This window comes from Monopterus albus, unplaced genomic scaffold, assembly GCF_001952655.1.
Source record: "Monopterus albus unplaced genomic scaffold, M_albus_1.0 scaffold151.1, whole genome shotgun sequence".
Taxonomy (NCBI): domain Eukaryota; kingdom Metazoa; phylum Chordata; class Actinopteri; order Synbranchiformes; family Synbranchidae; genus Monopterus; species Monopterus albus.
The window spans coordinates 166,117-173,640 of record NW_018128031.1 but is presented as its reverse complement, the minus strand read 5'-3'; positions in this window follow the sequence as shown (position 1 = coordinate 173,640).

Genomic DNA, 7,524 nt, shown 5'->3' with positions numbered 1-7,524 from the left:
TTGCATCGCATCCACACAATAATTAAGAGGAAAACATAGTGTGGATGCTACAGCATCCACGCAATAAAGAACAGGATAACAATAGTGTGGCTGGGGAAATGGGATGTCTCAACAACAGTCAGTCAGAACTGATGAAGCTTCTTGGATGAGAGGTGAAACGTCTTCAACCTAGAAATGGGAGTCCAGTTGATTTTTCTAAGTTTTTTTCAGTTTACTATGACCTGGATGATTGAGAATCTGCACAGACATCCACACAATAATAAATAAAGAACAGGAGAGCATAGTGTGGATGCTTTACAGCATTGACACAAAAAGTAGCCAGGCAGAGAAAACATCCACAGCATAAAGCACCAGAAAAATCTGAAACAGATAAAATCTGGGACTTAAACTTCACGCAGCATTTTAGTCTATTTACAATATGCCTGACCTTTCACCCATAAAACTGTGTGTTTGTTGTTTGTGTATGTGTTTATGTTCTTACTTACCTGTGAATAAGGACACAGCATTGCTGACATCACAGATATGAGTGGGAAGTTTTCATTCCTACGTGACATATTAAACATCTGCTGTGACCTGCATTGTAGCCTATCACTGGTGAATGTGCACGTAATAAAGACAAGCTGAAAAAAGCATCTGTGAGTGATGCAATAAACAGAGTCACTTTGTAATTTTTGTGGTTGTGATATAATAGGGCTGGTTAGGAAAGAGGATAAAACTGACTCATTGTAAATAAAGATGAAGCATCACAGGCTGTCTATATGCAAACTGCCTCGTGTGGGTGTGTGCATTTCTCTGGTATTATGTGTGTGAGTGCGTGCTTATTAGCAGAGTTTATAGTTTTGGGGAGGTGTTTGTTTATACTGAGTCCTGTTAGTCACTGTTATGTCTCTGAGAGACTACAACTGCTGCAGTCAGTTCCTCATAACAAGACAATAAAACCTGATTGTGTCTGTCTGGCAGCTGAGCCCTGTCACAACTAATGATTTTTGAAGGCTGAGGCTGATCATTTTTTTTCCAACCATCAATCAGTTTTCTGTATCCATCCATTTTATTATAGCAATGTTCTCCCATTATACACTAGGCAAAAGGCAGAGTACATCTTGTTGTTGCACAGTACCAAAGGTATTACAATGTCTTCTTCGGGGAACATGAATGGTTGAACAAATGTAAATCCATCCAGCACCCCCAAACAAAAAAAAAAATCGTGATTTTATGTCAATATACTTACAGATTTTGAGATTTATTAGTGAGTAACTAAAAACTTTGACCTGATGATGGCACTGGAGGGAAGCTGGGGGATCACCAAGGTGGATACTGAAGGTGGAGAAGCCATACATCAAACTAAACCCTTGTATCTTTTTTGTAATTCCTTTTATAGGCACTTTGTTAATTTTACTGTGTTGAATTTGCTAAAGTTATTGGGCAGTTCCCAAATGTTACAGTCTTCTACATACAGTGCAGGTTCTGCACCTTTACTGAAACCTTAGTCCTCAGTAATTACTCCCACACATAGTTTGTTATTGGGCAGTTCCTCAGTAATTACTCCCACACATAGTTATACACTTTAATCATCATCTTATCATCAGTGCACCGGTATCTGACTGCACGTAGTGCAAGGATAGCTGACATGTATGCTTTGTGATTCCATGGACATTCTTCCTACACAAGGCTATGTGTATTCCTGTTGTAAAAAAAAGTGTCTCATGCAAGCATCAGAGGTTTTATCTAATTCTTTCTTCATAAATCAGGGAATATTTGGTCCTGGCCTCAAATATATGCTGATGTAGAAGTTATAAATTACAGTATACATTCACGTCTTTAGCTTGTAGGGCCTGAGTTTCTGCTGTCAGGTAACACTGTGTAAACTGAGAGAGTGATTGTATTTTTTTATATTTGTGCACTTCTTTGTGCAGAGCTGAATGGAGTACCTAAGCAGAATTTACATCTCCCACTGTCATCAGCTAACCTCAATCAAGAATCCACTACATTCGGAGGCCATAAATAAAGAAGCAATGCACACTGCACAGGTAAGACACAAGGTGTGACAAGCCTGTGAATCTGCATGGTATTAAAAATATTTTCAGTTGATGGAACACATGCCTAAAATTATGAAAGCCTGGTTATACAATGATAAGGATAAGGATAATCACCTTTATTGGCCAAGTATGTTACACACAAGGAATTTGTTTCTGGTACAGAACCGATGTGTTACAGAACCAATATGTTCACAGTGTTTCTTCTGCAGCTTAGCAAGTCATCAGTCTATAAAAACACAGGGAACTGTCTAACACAGGCTGCTGAAGTTAGATTTGAATTGCATTTTGTTTATGTCTCATGTTTTTGCTTTTGTTCTCCTAACTGGACATTGGACTTAATTCAGTACTACAAGATTTGCCTATAAATTCAAGGAACCAACTTTCCCCATCAGCCTCAGCTGGCAACTCTGAAATGGATGCAAGCCCATAACATGCCTCCATTCAAAGGGTTAAGGTTTTTGAAGATCTTTTGGCTGTATTTATGGACAGCAGCATAATTAATTTGACTCTAAAGATGGACTTTGTAAATGAAAAAGTCATTGATGATGCTGGAGTGTCAAAGGAGGGTTACCTGCATTCTGGGAGCAGTTGCTTGAACAGTGTGAAGGTGAAACTAGAGCGTGGTGTCATGCCAGAGAGACTTTCAAAGGCTTTCATTTTAGCATGCATCCATGTAATTGACTCAGTTGGTGTTGACATTCTAATGTCATCACTGCTTAACTACCTCTCTCTTGTTGAGAGATCCGCTGCTGAAAAGGCTGTCCAGGGCACAATGGAGGAAAGTGATGAAGACCTGAATGACCTTTTTATACTTCCTCCCTCTAGAGAACAACATGGAGGTTGCCATGCTTGTGAGGGTGAGATGGATGTCGACATGGGACAAAGAGCCCCTTTCTGTGGGCTTCCCCGGCAGGCTGTTCCAGCTTGTGAGGGTGAGATGGATGTTGACGTGGGAGAGAGCCTCTTTCTGTGGGTGTTCCCCCACAGGCTCTTCCAGCCTGTGAGGGAGGAATGGATGTCAACTTGGGACGATGGAGCTGTAGTAGAGCCTCACAGTTCAGCAGAAAAACTGAATTCACAAACCTTGTACATTATACTACTCTATATCATATTAAACGTGTTTCTTTTTTCCATTATCTGTGCCATCTTTTATTAGCTGCTGTCATTTGTCAGGGCACGTACCATACCTTTCTAATTCTGTGTTGGGCTGCAGGTGTATTCACAGGCCATTACAGTTCACTCCAGTTCCACCTAACCAAAGGTGTGGATTGTACATACTAGCTACATTGTTATGTTTAGCTGTAACATGGAATGAGCTAATTCTGTTCCAGATTAATGCAATCTTCTGACATGTAAATTATTTATTGCCTAACTACTCAGACAAATAATTACATAAAGTGTTGGCAAATCTAGTCATAGGCCCTGCAGTGCCTCATTTTCTCCTGCTGTAATATCAAAAGAGCTTGATGCCAAACCCAAAAGTGGAAGCTCATTCAAGAAGTCACAGCGAATTTACAATTTTTTTAATCTCTGCACTCATTAAGCACTTTCAAACATGCCTTGATGGCAGTCTGTGGAACCTTGTGGAAGACAGAGTGTCGCATGGCAAGAGGAGCCTCCTCAGTGTGTGAAGCCAACAGAACAAATTCACCGTAGCTTTGTGTCCTCATTTTGAAAACGAGAAGGCTCAGAATAATGTCTTCCACTATCAGTTGTATGAATCTGGTGTTTTGTACAAGAACTGACAACAATTGCACACAGTACTATCTTCTATTATAAGGATAAGGATAATCATCTTTATTGGCCAAGTATGTTACACACAAGGAATTTGTTTCTGGTACAGAACCGATGGCAGCCATCTGCGGCGCTACCTCAACCAGGCTGGGTTTCGCTGAGCACCAAAGGCAGAGCGTCAAGGGGTGGGAGTGCTCCAACTGCATCCGTGTCCACCACACCTGGGGTCCAGGGTGGGTCCTCAGGGCAATGTGAATGTTCAGATAATGTAAATCAACAATGTACAGCAACACTAAGTCAGCTGAGGGACTGCTTATGTCCCACCATTAAAATTAGCATCATTTTACCTTGTCATAGGTATCTGCGCCACCCACTTACCAAGCAACATCACCTAAACATGCTGTCCCAGCACTCACTACTGTAGAATTTTAGCTTTGCTTTGCTAAAATTCTTAGTGCTTTCATTCAAAATGCCACAGACCTACAAAGGCAAGAGTGGTGCTCAAAGATATTTATTTATTTACTGTAACATGCCAGGACAATGCTTTGCTCTGCTGCTGACTGCCAAATTGCCAAAGCTGGTTTATGTCTGTTCATGCCCACTGCTCAAAGTAGGTTGGTACACACAAGTATGCAGTACCAGTTGTTTTACATTTTATTCTTTTGCGTAAGAAACTTCTTGCATCCCAGCACTTCTCACAAGTTGCCAGTACTCTTCCACCAACCCTGGGGGTTGGCGGAAGAGTGTCATTTGAGATAATATGTGTCTCAGTTGGACAGCGGACAAGAGCAGATGACATGCGCAGGGGGTGGTAACAGCTCCAGTTAGGACAGACAGTTTATGGGCTTTGTACCACCAAGACACTTGACCTCCAGCAGTAACAACAAATATTGATGTTGGTTGGTCCAAAATAATCATGATTCACAGTTCAGTTAAATTCTAATCATAAAACAAACTACATACAAATTTGAACTAAAAACAATGAAAGTTGGACTCCACATCTCATATTTTCCTGTCCTTTATTTCTCATCCCAGGGCACAGGAGTTGCTGTTTTAAGGTTTACTTGCACAATTAAGAATCTCATTTAACTTCCTCTATTTTTAATTACAGCGTTATACGGTGTCCCTGTAGCAGGGACACCGTATAACAATATATTGCTGTTTGTCATAATAATCCATTTTAGTTTCAGTTAGCATAGGTATGGATTAAATAACTCAGGATCTGGCAGTTAATCTGGCATCCCTCAAAGTGTTTCTCTTCCAGCAGACTGCTCCCAGGCCTCACACATTACAACCACAACAGTGGCCAAGAGCTTGAAGTAAATATTTCAACAAGTTGTATTTCAGGAGCAACACTGTATTTGTTTGAACCATTCTCTGGTTATGTGTTGCACATCCTTGCTGTTATCTGCCAGTGACTTTACTGCTATAAATCTTAAACAAACAACACTGTAGCACAGGCCAAATTTAAAGGCAGAGGATAGCTGGCTGAGATAAGGTGCATCAGTGGAGAGGGAGGAGAGGAGAGGTCAGTGACATCTACAATTGATTATACTGGTGGTGGTGAGTAAAGTGGCTGGAAAGAGGGGAGCCATCGGCACTCAAGCTGTGGAAAATCTATATGAGAGTGTGTCACAGCCTCATCTATGGGATTTCTGTAAAAGATAGAAACAAGTTGGGCTGTGGAAGTATAAGATTATGGCACAAATTCACTCTGACATACTGTATTTATGAAGCTGAAAGATGAAATAACAAAAACAGAAGGGGATGCTTTTGACTTTATATTCTTTCTGTGCAGTATTGCTCATACTGACCTGGTGAATACTGTATTTGTGAAAGTGGAGTAAGTGGCTGTGTACGTGTCTCAGTCCTCATTCTAAAATCAAAGCTTAACCACAAATGAGTAAGTCAGAGCATGTAGCCAGTCTGAGACAGCTGCTGAGAGGGAGAGTGAATAATGTGAGGTCATTTGCGTGCCTGACTCTGTGTCTATACATGTAAGCCTGGTGGAATCTCCCACTCTGATGCAGCTTCCTGTTGGATGCCTCAGACAGGAAGCAGCATCAGTGTCCTCCCACAGGCAGAATAATGCTCTTCATATCCAAGGTAATGAGGAGGTCAGTTAGTACATCATCATTCATGTCCCATGCGGTGAACCTAACCAGGGGGAGCCTAATTTGTAATTGAATATAATGAACAGACAATGTGCTCTGAACAGATATAAACAACATCTAAAGGTGTGTCATGATAGTCAGTTTGACTCAAACTCATTTGCTGGAATCAGATGAACTCAGTTTTTCCAGTGATCTTAGTATTACTGTTCAGATCTTGGCTCATTATTATCAGACACTGTCTGTATCAAAAGCAGTCCAGGAGACTGCACATTAATGGTACCACGAATAAGAACTAGCAGTAGCTAAATTATGACTCATCATGGTGAGGATTCACTGAAATGGAAAGAAGAGCACACCCTCCCACACACATTGTGTTCAGACTATGTTGTTGGACTATGATTCCTCTTGTTCTTCTGTGTCCTTATAAGACGTAGTTATTCTTTCAAAGGGCTAGGACCTTTCACCTCGTCTAAAGGACACCCCCTTATCAACAGCACCCACTCTACCAAATGCCAATTATCTTTTAGAAATGAGACATTTGTTCAGTTCCAACCAATTATACCAGGGCTTTGATCTGACCAATCACTGAGCAGAATAGATATTGATCAGTGATTACTAGCCAGTCAGAGACCCTAAGAAACGCACTGTTGAATAGGATGTGAGTTTAGAAGTCATTTGCATTGCCTGAAGGCACACAGTGACTTCTGATAAGACTGATTAAGAATGATTCAGCTGATAGTACATATGAGGTGTTTATTTTTTAGTACTTTGCCATTCGACAACCTTGATTTGATTTGATTTATTCTTTCAAACATGTAACAACAGTCAATATGTCAACACACATAATTTCACACATATCCACAAATGCATTATTAATTTGCTTATACCTAGTACATGCTTGAATGGAGTAGGAAGAAGTTAGACTTATCTAGTCCTACCCCATAACATCATCTTACCATGCAAGCAGTATTTCTACATAGATAATTTTGTTCTACACCACGCTAGTGATATACTAAAAAATATTACAGACTGTTAACATTCTTACATAATTACATTCTTTGATAATTATCTTCTACATCACACAAGTAGAAATATTACATAGTGTTAACATTCTTAGACCACACCCACAATGTTACACCTGATTAATCGTTAAACCTGTTCTTGCATATATCTTGAATGACACATACCTTTATATTTATGTTTAAACTCATCAATTCTCTTACTGTTTTTATGTCCACATTTAAATTATTCCATAGTTTTACCCCACTTATGGAAATACAGAATCTTTTTTTGGTTGTACGTATAGCATGAATTTTATAATTCAACTGACCCCTTAAATTGTATCCCCCTTCCCTTTCATTAAATAGTTTTTGAATTCCACCAGGTAACAAATTGTTCCTGGCTTTATACATAAACACAGCAGTCTTATATCCCACTAAATCAAAAAATTTTAACAATTTAGACTGTATGAAAGCTCCATTGGTGTGATCCCTATATCTCATCTTATGCACAGTTCTTATCGCTCTTTTTTGTAATATATACAATGGTTGAAGTGAGCTTGTGTATGTGTTTCCCCAGTTTTCAACGCCATACTCCAAGTATGGTAAAATCAGTGAAGAATACAAAATACGTAGTGCTTT